Genomic DNA, 12632 nt, shown 5'->3' with positions numbered 1-12632 from the left:
GGGGGGGGTGGGGGGGGGGGAGGGGCTGGACCAAATGATCTTGCAAGGTCCTTTCCAGCCCTAATGTCTATGAAATCTATACTTCTAGCTAACCCTCTCTTGAGGGCAGGGAGGATGTAGGGCACCTTAAAGACGGGTTTAGGGAGGCATGAGCTTTTATAGGCAACAATCTACGTTGTCAGATGCTACGAACGGATTAGCAGAGAGCAAAAAAATTCATAAAGCAAAAGGGACGGGAGGGTATGCTGCTAAGTCAAGTAATAGGTGAGTTGATGAGATCAATTGAAAGAAGATATCTGAGCGTACCTGAGCAACTTCCTTGTGTAGATTGATTGCACTGCATATCATTTGGCTGAGTGTGGTGCCTTCCATGAGCACAGAGGTGGTCAAATGCATTATGGCTACCACCTCTGTGTTAAGCATTGCTAACCACATAGGCTGTTGTCTATGAAAGCTCATGCCTCTCTGACCTGGTTAGTCTCCGAAGTGCCAGCCTGCCTAACTTCACACTAACATGGCTAACTACCCCTGTGCTCCCTGGAGGATAGAGACCAGATGCACCCACACAAGCCTTCTGCTGTGCAATTAGAGGGCTGGTTGGTGCCATTTCAAGTTGAAGGGGTTATGTTTTTGCCTGTCCCCCAGATCACTGAGCTCAGTCTTCGGGCAGCCTGAAGGAGGATAGCATTCTGCACCTACCTAACAGAAGAGAGGTCTCTCTGTCTGGCACAGTCTTAGCAGAGCTGTAATAGGGTAGCTATGGGGAGAAGCCCTCGCATCCAGTCTTCTGCAGGGATGGGGCACTGTCAGTAGGGGAAGCACAAGTAGCAGGTATCGGAGCTGGTAATTCCCTTTGCTGAGTACCTTTTGCTCCGCCTCTCTCAGAGAGATCGCTCAGGCGTCCTGCAGATTCATGGAAGTGTCCTTGAACTGGTTACACACAGTTCACATTCTTGGGGGTTCCTGAAACAATTTTTTAAGAAATCAAAGATGCGATTCTGATGTTGCAGGATTCGAGGAGCTGGAGCCAAAGATCTAAACCTCTAGGGCAGTCATTCTCAACCAGGGTGTTGTGGTACCCTAGGATGCCTTGAGCTCCTTTCAAGGGTGCTAATGTTAGCACTATTAGGTGTGCAAACACGATTCATCTGATAAACCCAGAGCTTTCAAATAGGAATCCACTGTGTTAAAAACATTTTGACTGGGAGAGGAGTTGTTCTGTTATTGTTCTGTTGTCAAAACCCCCCCAAAAACTAAGAGCTGGCCTTTTCTGTGGGGTGCCTCAAGTCTATCAAGGGGTGCATCAAATCTACTGAGGGGTGCCTAAATCTAAACAGGCTGAGAACCACTGTTGTCGGGCCTGAGGATTACAGCATCTTAAATTGTAATGAAAGAGTAGGTTGGATTTAGGTGTTTTAACAGTAAGGGCGGTTGAACTCTGGGACAGAGAGGATGTGGAAGCTCTGTCCTTGTCATAGTTGTAGCTTCTCCTATTCCTGCTTTCCTGATCTCCAACTATTCCCTTTTTCACAGACTGCCTCTTTTTCACCTTATATTTTATCTCTGTTGTCTCCCTCTTACTTTTTCCTCCCCCTGCTCTCTTTCCCCTCCCCTCCCTGCTTTTCCTTTTGTCTTGCTCATCTCTGCCTATTTATATTTTCACTGACATCCTTCCACACTTTTAGCTTCTCTCATTCCTTCAAGTCCCAGACCAGCAGACTCCCTATGCCTGACGAAGGGCAACTGTGCTCGTAAGCTTGCTAAGAACTTTTTTCCAACTACTCAATTGGTCTAATAAAATATCGGGCACTGGTCAGACCGCAGTTGGAATACTGCGTGCAATTTTGGGCGCCGCACTTCAAGAGGGATGTGGATAACCTGGAGAGGGTCCAGAGAAGGGCCACTCGTATGGTTAAGGGCTTGCAGGCCAAGCCCTATGAGGAAAGACTAGGGCACCTGGACCTCTTCAGCCTCCGCAAGAGAAGGTTGAGAGGCGACCTTGTGGCTGTCTATAAGTTCATCACGGGGGCACAGAAGGGAATTGGTGAGGTTTTACTCACCAAGGCACCCCTCGGGGTTACAAGAAATAATGGCCATAAGCTAGCAGAGAGCAGATTTAGACTAGACATTAGGAAGAACTTCTTCACAGTTCGAGTGGCCAAGGTCTGGAATGGGCTCCCAAGGGAGGTGGTGCTCTCCCCTACCCTGGGGGTCTTCAAGAGGAGGTTAGATAAGCATCTAGCTGGGGTCATCTAGACCCAGCACTCTTTCCTGCCTATGCAGGGGGTCAGACTCGATGATCTATTGAGGTCCCTTCCGACCCTAGCATCTATGAATCTATGAATATATCACATCTACTCGAAGAAGCTTGCCTGCCTCAAGTTGCCTAACACACGCACACCTGTATTCCATAATGCATGAGACCACCGCAGGGACAAAGTCAGAAATCAATAATTTGCTTTCAGAGAATGAGGGTTCATTTTCCCATCAGTATGCCTCCACCTACATCTCAGAAAGCACATTTTAATCAGTCCATGTGTTTCATTAAGTTCTGCAAGTATTCAGTCTTCTTAATAAACAAATAAATAAATAAATAAAATTACCATGAGTATTCTGTTTTTACTCAAATCCGATGAGATTTTATATGCAAATATCAGTTTGAAAACTGCCTTCTAATGCCCTTTTCTTCAAATATTGTGTACAGCTGGCTCAGGAGCTCTCTTTGGGAATGGTTAAATCACAGCCTTAAAGTACCTCCTCAGTCTGCTTTTTATTCTTTCATTCTCAGAGGATGCTGCAGTTAAAGTTGTGAAACAGTTTTCATCCTAACACCCCAGTTTTCCTATGTTCATAACTTTTGAAATGTTCACTTTTGGGATTAATTTCTTCCATGCTGTCTCTACTTGAAGATGAAGGGGTTTTGTGAAAGTTTGAGCTAAATTTTTTCAGTCTCAGTTCTTGAGTTATGGCTTACTGTGCAAAAAAGCACACAGCTCACTTAATAGCATAGTATTCTAGCTGCTTTTTTAATAGTTGTAGACAAGGTTCATTTTAAAACTTGCTGCGGGCATACTTCATATTGAATGCAGAGGAGCACCTTTGCTTGATTTGAGGGGGGAATTCAAAAAGCTGTGGGCATTTGAGATATCAGCTTGCTCAAAAGGCATCTGCTAATGATTAGTATAACCTAGTGAATCTCCCCCTCCCTTTGTGACATCATAATGCACATTCCTTCTGACCAGGGGCTTGGGCAGGGACCACAAAGCCACAGGGGCACTCTGCATGGGTCACACTGAAGCATAGACAAAAATCCTCCTAGCTTCCTTCTCTTAAAACAACAAGAAAAGTAGTCTCAGTGAGACACTACTTAACTAAAAAAAACCCACCACACTAGACTGGGACAATCACATGTCTGTCTGTATATTTTATCTGTTGCTGTTCATTGTAACACTTGAGAGCATTATAAAAAACATTAGAGCATAAAAATTCCACATTTTCTAGATTTTTCAGTCTGTTTATGTTGTGCATTTGGCAGGGCTGTGTGTTTAATCAGTTTCAGTTTCCCCGACCAAATCAGTTTTCCAGACATATTTGCATGGGTCTTTTACAGAGTGCGGAGAAAGGAAAACAGCAAACCCATCCCCATGCCATCACAGAGGGGAGGTAAACTATACCTCAACTATTTAGGGTCTGCTGGGAACCAGTATGGGCCCAGTATAGATGGGGTTTGTCCTTAGGGCTGCCATAACTTGCAGTCCTTTTGCAATGGCCATTATGGGCCATATTGTGAGTGTGAATCTTCCTTAGTCATTCCCTTGTTTACCTTGCATCCATGCTGGGGAAAGGAGCAGTTGCACCGGTTGGTTTGCCAACCCTCCTGAATTGGCCGGGAGTCTGCCAGCATTAGCATCTATCTCTCAGTGACTATTGAAAACAATCCGGGAGATTTTAATAGGATTTTAATAGGTTATTTTAAGACATTTCCCCCCACCCCACCCAGAATAGCTTCAGTCAGGGTTGGCAACCCTATGCACCGGCCACACTGAGTTGTCAGAGCCAGCATTGTGCCACTCTGTTGCTCCTCAGAAAACATGGCAGTGGTGGCAACGACAGGGGCAGCAGTAGCTGCTGTCCTTGTGCCCCCTCTAAGCAGTTCTGATACTGCCCATTTGTTCGTGCAAGTCCTTTTGGCTTAGCTTGTGCAAAGAGGCTGCGGCAGAGGCGTAAAACTCCCTGCTCAGTGCTCTGCTGTGAGAACATTCTGCAGCTCAGCAGCATTCAATCCCTTGGGCACTCGGAGTGACATCTATTTGCATCATTGCCTTTGCGTTCAACTCTAATGAAAACCTTCACAGGGAAAAACCAATAATAATGGTAATTAAAACAGAACAATTTAAAGAAGAGAATCTAGGCCCAATCCTATGCCTGCTGAATCAATAGCCAAACAACTGCTGACTCTAACAGCAGGGAGGTCTGGCCAGCTCTTGGTTACTCCTCATATTAAAGACATAACACAAGCACCTTCAACTCCCACTGGAATTGTATCAACAGCCTCTCTGCTGCCTGCTTATTTGATCTATCCAGTTACATTTTTCATTTTCATAATTTCACGTTTATTTGTAAGATCACTCCATTCCACGTGTCAGGGAGCCCACACAGAATCTAGGGTAGTCATGTAAAAGACCTACCCAGAAGCCATTCCCACTCATTTCCACCCAGTAATGCCAACCCCATCATGTAAAAAATCATGAGACTCCTGATTTCCCAGTCAAATTAACTCTCATTCATGATCTCCTGATAGAGAGATAAAATCTTGGGATTTTTCCTTCTGGCACATGTAGAGAGCACCAACCTGGTAATTCAATGGAGGGGAAGGGGCAGGGGTAGAAGGAAGAGGGGGGCAGATCGAGGGGAGGGAATGGGGCAGGGGCTCGAGTGAATGGGGCCCCGGGGCCAGGGCGAGTCATGCAACAGAGCCATGGGCAGGTAGGTAGGTAGGTAGGTAGGTGTGTGTGTGTGTGTGTGTGTGTGTGTGTGTGTCCCTCACTCCCAGGCCACAGCTGCCCCCCCAGCCCTGTTCCTGCCCCTCACTTCTGACCCACAGTATCCTGCATCCTGCCAGGGTATGTGGGGATCCCCCCTCCCCGGCTCCAACCCCCACCCCACACCCAAAGCCCCCCACACCTTCGCAAATAACGCCCGACACACACACTTTTAAAAATAGCATCTCATGATCTACATTCCAAATCTCTTGATTTTTAAGTTTGTTTCATGATTTTTGACATGATGGGGTTGGCAATACCGTCCACCAAATCTTTTTTCTCAGTCCTAGGCCAAAGCATGAGAAAAGAGAGAGATGCAGTCCTTAAAAAAACACAGGTCAATGGCAGGAGTGAATTACAGAAAAAGGACTGATTCTGTAAAGGGAGAGAAGCTCATCTCCATCCTCCAGATTTTAAATCAAAACACCTCAGTTGCTGCAACTGCTTTGCTTTCAAGTGGCCTTTGAAGACGGGCCTGAGCAGAGGAGAGGAATAACACTTGCATTTGTACTGCTCCTTCTTTTCTAACAGATCTTAGAGTGAAGCCTGGGATTGAGCACCATGCAGAAGAGCAAGGCTGGACAGCCTCTTTCCCATGATGGGTTTGTGCTTTGAGAGATGAGAGATGAGTTGGTAAAGGAATGCCAGAAAGGGGAAGGGGGGTCAGGTCCCCTCCCCCAGGGCTCCCTCAGCAAAGGGAGGAAGTGTATGTCCTGCTCTTTGTGTTACTGACACAGTCGGGTCTCACTTTTACTAAATTGCTATGCACCGCCCCCCTCTGTCTCTTTTCCTCTTCCCAGAGAAAATGGAGGGAGAGGGGTATTAGCCTGTATGGCTGAACACTGCAGTCAAAGACAGCAGTGCCGCATGGGCTGACAAGCAGTGGGAACCACCTGATTTATACAGATTGGGTGATCCACTGGGTCAAAGCACAGAAGGGGAAAGCTTAGGTCTTTTATGAACTATGGCTGGGTTTTCTAGAGAAACAAGCCCTGCATTTAAAAAAAGAAAGAAAAATATTAAAGTATGTCCCTGCTCCTATTTATGTTTAATTTCTGTTAAAGTGTGCAGCAATTTTTTTTTTATTGTAAGCAAAGAAAAAAAAGCCTTTTAGCCCTTTGAAGTGCATTTATGGGCAGAAAAGCAAAGGTTCAAGTGATGTTTTCTTGCTCAGCAAACAAGTGTTTTAGACTCCTATCTGCTGACTTCAGTGACTGGAGGATGGTTTTACTATATTGTAACCTTGTCAGTGATGCAGTGTCCACTCCAGCTCAGGGAAAAGCAACAGAGACCTGTATTTTTCCTCCTGTAGCAAAACAAAGTGACCATTAAATAAGTTGCATTTACAAGCCCAAATGTTGCCCTCAGCTACACCAGGACAAGCTACTTGCTCTGGAAGCCACTGAGGCACAAGGAGACCCCCACAACCCCATTTAGTTAGTCCTATGGAATCCAATGTCTTAAAAACTCCAGTTGAACTGGTGTTTAGTAAACCAGGATCTAGCAGTTGCAGTTCATACTTCTATAGTTCCTGGCACTTTAAAAGATCCCACATCACCTTGCACACTCACTAGGTGAAGGCAGTCCTGCACATAGCATTGCAGATAGGTCTCCTGTGGGACAGAACGTAGCCACAGCAAAAGATGCCAGTCAGTAGAAGCAGCTGCAGACACAGCCAAAAACAAAGACAGCTGCACTGGAAGAGATGAGGTAAAGAGATCCAGCCAAGTGCCTTTCCTTCCCCAGTACCCTTCTGGACTCTCCAGAAGTTTCTCCACCTGATCATCTTTTGGGGAATATTGCAAACAGAAGCCAGCCAGAGCCGTCCACAGTGCCTGGGACACTGTTCCATTATGGGTTAGCCCTTAGGCACCATAATCATAGAAAATGAGGTTTGGAAGGGACCTCAGGAGGTCATCTAGCCCAACCCCCTGCTCAAAGCAGGGCCACCCCCAACTATGTCATCCCAGCCAAGGCTTTATCTAGTTGGGTCTTAAAACCCTCTAAGGATGAAGATTACACTGCCTTTCTGGGAAACCCGTTCCAGTGCTTCACTATTCTCCTAGTGAGAACGTTTTTTTAATATCCAACTTAAACTTCCCTTGCTGCAACCTGAGATCATTGCCCCTTATTATATTACCTGCGACCACTGATGACAGTCTCGCTCCATCCTCTTTGAAACTACTCTTTAAGTAGGTGAAGGCTCCTATTAAATCCCCTCAGTCTTCTTTTCTCCAGATTAAATAAACCCAGTTCCCTCAGCTTCTCTTTACACGTCATGTTCCCCAACCCTCTAACCATTTTCATTGCCCTCCACTGGATTCTCTTCAATTTGTCCACATCCTTTCTGTAATGGGGGAGCCCAAAGCTGTACACAATACTCCAGATGTGGCTTCACTGGTGCCACATAGAGGGAAACAGTCACTTCCCTCAATCTGCTGGCAACACTCCTACCCATGCAGCCCAGTATGGTGTTAGCTTTCTTTACAAGACAGGCACTGTAGCAGGTTGATATTCTTTTAGCTAAGCCTGGGAACCAGCCTCCCCACTTTCCTACATCAAACTAAATAGAATAACGAAACATCAACAAGTCCCCACTCTTCACTTCAGTGTTGCCTTTCTTTTCAGCTTCCCTCCTCCCTAGCATCATCTCTCTGGGAGCTTTTAACTTTCTCCTGGGCCAGCCAATCACCAATCATCAGCTGGCTCAGCACTCCCAGGCAGGCAGGCTATTTCCTTCCAACCCCCTGCAGCTGGGTTCCAGCCCCTGAGCCATGTACCTTGTTACAGGCACACTGTTGGCTCATATTCAGCTTATTGTTCTCTGTAACCCCCAAGTCCTGTTCTGCAATCACTCTGAATCCTAGCCCTACCCTCCAGCATAAATAGTTCTCCATCCAACTTGATGCTATCTACAAACTTGCTGAAGGTTCATTCTAATTTAGTGGTCTCCAACCTTTTTATGGTGAAGATCACTTTTTGAAAGTAAAGGGCCCCCCAGGATCTACCCCCCCCCCCCCCCCCACCCCCTGGCAGTCAGATATTGCCAAGGTAAAAGCAATAGAGGACTTTTTAAAGGTAAGAATTTCCTTCCCTTCCCCTCCCTACTCAGAGGCACGACTCCTCCCCAGTTGGATCTGGCTGGGTGCTGCCTCTGAGCTGGGGCAGCACCTGGTCACCTAGCAGCCTGCCCACATGACCCCGGGAGGTGCTGCCACTGTAGAGGGAAGGACTGGGGCCCCCTGCAGCTCAGGGGCTGCTTGGGCTGCTGGCAGCTTGCCCCCCGGCTGTGTGCAGGCTCAGACTCTGACCAAAAAAAAGGATCAGGCCCCTCACCATAACATGATGGAAAAATTGAAATGATTTAGTCTTCAGGGTTTTATTCTGTGCCCCACTGTTTCAATTTAGGGGGCACAGAATAAAACCTTGGGGATTAAGTCCCCATCACATGTACAAGTGCCCATAGATTCCCATTGGATTGGGAGTTGTGGGCTTTGAGGTGCATCTGTGCCACAGTAGTAGCACTCCCTTAGGTGTGACCAAGAAGCACACAAGCCCGCCCACTCCCACAGTTCATGTACCAAAGCCAGCACAGCACAGATCCTGGCAGTTATGCCACTGCTCAGCAGCACTCTCAGGAGTCCAGAGGGGACAGTATTGACATACCTGTTGGGAGACATCCCAAACTCAGAGGCCAAAACCTCTTACTGCCAATGCAGCAACTATCATTAAAGTTCAGTTGCCTCTAGGAGCTATTCAGCAAGGCAAAGCAATGCTTCAGAACAGGCTTAGGGAAGAAACTGAATAATTCTGCCCCCAGAAAGGCAGAAAGTTATTCTGTGAGGCTGAATTTGGCTGTGATCCAATGATTTAAAATGTGGCACAGGATCTTCATGGGCTACAAGTAGCCAGGACATTTGTTTCATGTGCCTCACCTGAAAGATAGCCTGTCTAGAATCACAGAGTCCTACACAGGCACCCTGCTGCAGCATAGCTTAGCATTAATGTAGAGGGAAGAACTCCTCAGTACTGAACTAACCACTGACAGCATTTCCTGTAGCACCTAGGTTTCTATGGAGATTACTCAGCCAAAAAGGGATCACATCTAAGCCTGCTTCGCTAAGGATTTCTGGCAATATTATAGTTCATATCAGGCAAATTTCTTGTTTTGATAAAGGCTTCCCTGAGTTTTTAACCTCTGACTTTGGCATCTACCATCCCAACCAAGAAAAGAAGTCAAGTACTAGTAATAATTTGGCTGTGAGAGGCTGTGGAGAATAAAGCAAGAGTTTCAGTTGTTCTCAGACACCAATGGAAAGGCTGAGACAGGTAATGGTGGTGGTGGTGGGGAGGGGGTTCTGGAAAGCCAAGTAGGAGAAGGGAGTAGGATGCTCTTGCCAACATTTGTGATATCATTGTGAATCTTGTAGTGTTCTCCATAAAGTCCTCGCTCCTCAGTAAATTGGGTGAGGGTATTTTTATTTTATCTAACAAAACAATTTATTGTCTTCATGAATGAAGAAAGGCTCTAAAACATGGCCTGATAACACCTAGAAACCAAGGCAAATAAAAAGCAACAGACAAAGATTTTATATCTAGATCTAGATATATATAATTTTAAAATCTCATAATGTCTTGGGCCCTGACTCATAACTTGCAAAACCTTAAGGCTGCCACCACTGCTCATATTGTTATAAGACCAGGAGCTAAAGTGTAGAGCCTGGAGGGCTGTTCCTGGCTGTGGCACTGCACAACTTCTGTGTTATACTGGCTTCGCCATGAGTTGGATAGACTCTCTGATAGTTATGCCTGCTTACTGCGTTGCTCTTTGCTGCTGAAATGGGGAGAATTCTGGTAGGTCCTTGCTCCCTCTTTACAGGAGCAAAACATTAGAGCTGTGTGAAGCTTCGGTCCCCGATTCGATTTGGTGGAGATTAGGCCCGACTCAGTGGCCGAATCTCCGAATCTGAATCGAATCAGAGGACACTTTAATCTCTCCGAATCAAATCGGAACCCTCCAAATCAATTCAGAGAGATTCAGAAGGATTCGGACACAGACACAGCTTTAAATTATTTTTCTACATACCTCTAGGTAGCAGGGGCTCATGAATGCTGCAGTGCTAGGGTGCCTGGAGTGTCCCACAGAAGCATGGGGGGCTCCCCAGTGCGCTCGGCAGCCAACCCGGAAGTGGACCAGAAGCACTTCCGCTCTACTTCCAGGTCTCCTGGGAAGCATGCGGGGCGGGGGAGGGGTTCCCCCACGCCTCCCCAGCTGGGTGACTGATGTCTCCTAGATCTGGGGGGCACCCGGGGTCCCCCCACACCTGATTGCTGAGCTGGGGAGGCACAGGGGGAGGGAAGGGGGCCAGCACACTCCCTGGCAGACCCGGAAGTGGACTGGAACTACTTCCAGTCCACTTCTAGGTTCGCTGCCAAGCATGTGGAGGGCTCCCCCCCCCCGTGGGATGCTCCATGCACCCCAGCATTGTGGCACTCACCAGCTGTGCCTGCTACCTTAAGGTATGTAGAAAAAACTTTTAAAGCTGTGTCTATGTCCAAATCGCTGATTCTCCAAATCAGCATCGACTCTTCAGGTTCGGATTTGGCTGAATCGAATCAGGGACAGTGATCTGAATCGACAAATCAAATCACTGTCCCTGATTCAGGCTGAATCTGAATCGAATACAGCCAGTTTCGCATACACCTACAAAACATGCATCAACAACTGGACTGCCCTGTCTTCCCCCCTCCATGCTACTGTGGGAGAGGACTAGCACAAGTAGGGGTGGGTGAAAATAAGGAGATAGAAAGGGATTAATGCTGGGAATCAGAAAGGAGTTGGAGACAAAGAGAAATATAGAAAGTGAACTGAGGGATAGAAACTGGCAGATTTCAGTAACAAACAAAAATGGGGGCCAACTCCAGGAGAGAAATGGGCCACTACAGTGAAAATCTCCCTCCCCAGGAGAGAGAAGGGAAAATCCACCAGCAGTGAGAAAGGGAAAAAGTCTGATAACATCCTCACCCTGGTAAGGGAGAAGGGAAGACACCTCATGAAGATTCACTGGATTTTCACATGTTGAGATTAGTCTAAAAAATTCCCTGAGGGAGGTGGAATTGCCCATGGTTGCTTGAAGGCGATGTTTTGGAAATGAATGAGGGAAGTGCTATTAAGGGATGGACAAAATATCATCTTCCCATTTGTACAAAAAGTTTCTAGCTATACTTTGGAAACAAATGGGCTGCAGGAGAAACAGGTGGTATTTAAAAGTTGGCTTAGAAATATTTTATTCCAAGGACTGGTATCTCCTCTTGGCTGCTGGGGAAAGATATTATCTTAAAATAAAGTTGTAAGTGCTTGGCAAAATCACTTCTCAGCACACTTTGTGGGTGTCTGCTAAGAGATGTTTGAAGTCCTTTTGATATCACAGAGCACACTCTCCTTATTTCAATAGGCATAGGGGCTCTTGCTCTCAGGAACATTTGCCTGAGAGAAACTACAAATAACTAATTGACACACGAGCATCAAAATCTTTTCCAAAATCAATCAAATGTCAAAGGCAGGTCAAAACTGTGGGTGTTATTAAAATCAGGAACATCATGATTTCAGCACCTCCTAGGAATTTTTTCTGTGTTGTCCCACATTCTACAAATGCTAAGCTTTAATTCACTTGTGGTTTTTTTTAATGCATGTTGTACTAATATCAACATAATTATAGAGAAACAAACAACAAAACTACGGACAAGCAACAAACATATTGCAAAACAGTCTGGACTGCTTAGACCGCCTCCTCCCCACAATTCAGCTGCTGCATTATACTTCTTGTACATCTCTCACTTCCTTTAGATAAAGACATTCTTCCCATATCACATGAAATTCTTCAGCTTTATCATGAACCTTACAGATAGATTAGAGGCTCGTATGAAGCAATCCCTGCTATGTCAACATTACAGTCTTCAAGAAACAGAACACAAGAGCTTTCCCCCTTTAGGAGGATCAGTCTGCTTGCCTATACAAAGAGAACTGCAATCACTTGTTAAAAGGCTTCTTAGTTTTGAGCTGAAAATGTATCTCTAGCAAGTATCATTCAAACTCATCACGGTAACTTATTATTGCTTCTAGAATTGTTTTTGTGTGTGACCCTAAATGACTGAACTCGTTTAAAAATATCTCTTTTTTTCTATTGCAAAGCTATGATACTGATCACAGCATCCAACCAATTCAGTGCTGTCCTGGTTTCAATTCAGCCTTGCAAAATGTGTTGCTGAAAGAACAGAAGCTAAAGGTAGGAGTTCATTTATGCCCACACCTATTCAGTGAACTCCACTGAACTCCAGTGGATCTATTTAAATATGATGTGGTTCTGATTTCTGTTACTAATTGACCGGAGATGTGTTCCCCTGAAGTAGTCTGTCTGTATAACTGTATTTTTATAGCTCATCAAAGAGCACCTAAATCACAGTATAAATGTTCTTTTTACTATATTAGAGTAACAATTTACAATAACTAAGCACAAGTGTTTAAAATGAACCAAGGCAACTAAATGTTGCTCCTTCCCCTTGATGCAAATATTAAAATTGTGCAATTAA

The sequence above is a fragment of the Alligator sinensis genome, unplaced genomic scaffold (assembly GCF_000455745.1).
Source record: "Alligator sinensis unplaced genomic scaffold, ASM45574v1 scaffold768_3, whole genome shotgun sequence".
NCBI classification, from domain to species: Eukaryota; Metazoa; Chordata; order Crocodylia; family Alligatoridae; genus Alligator; species Alligator sinensis.
This window is presented reverse-complemented; position numbering follows the sequence as displayed.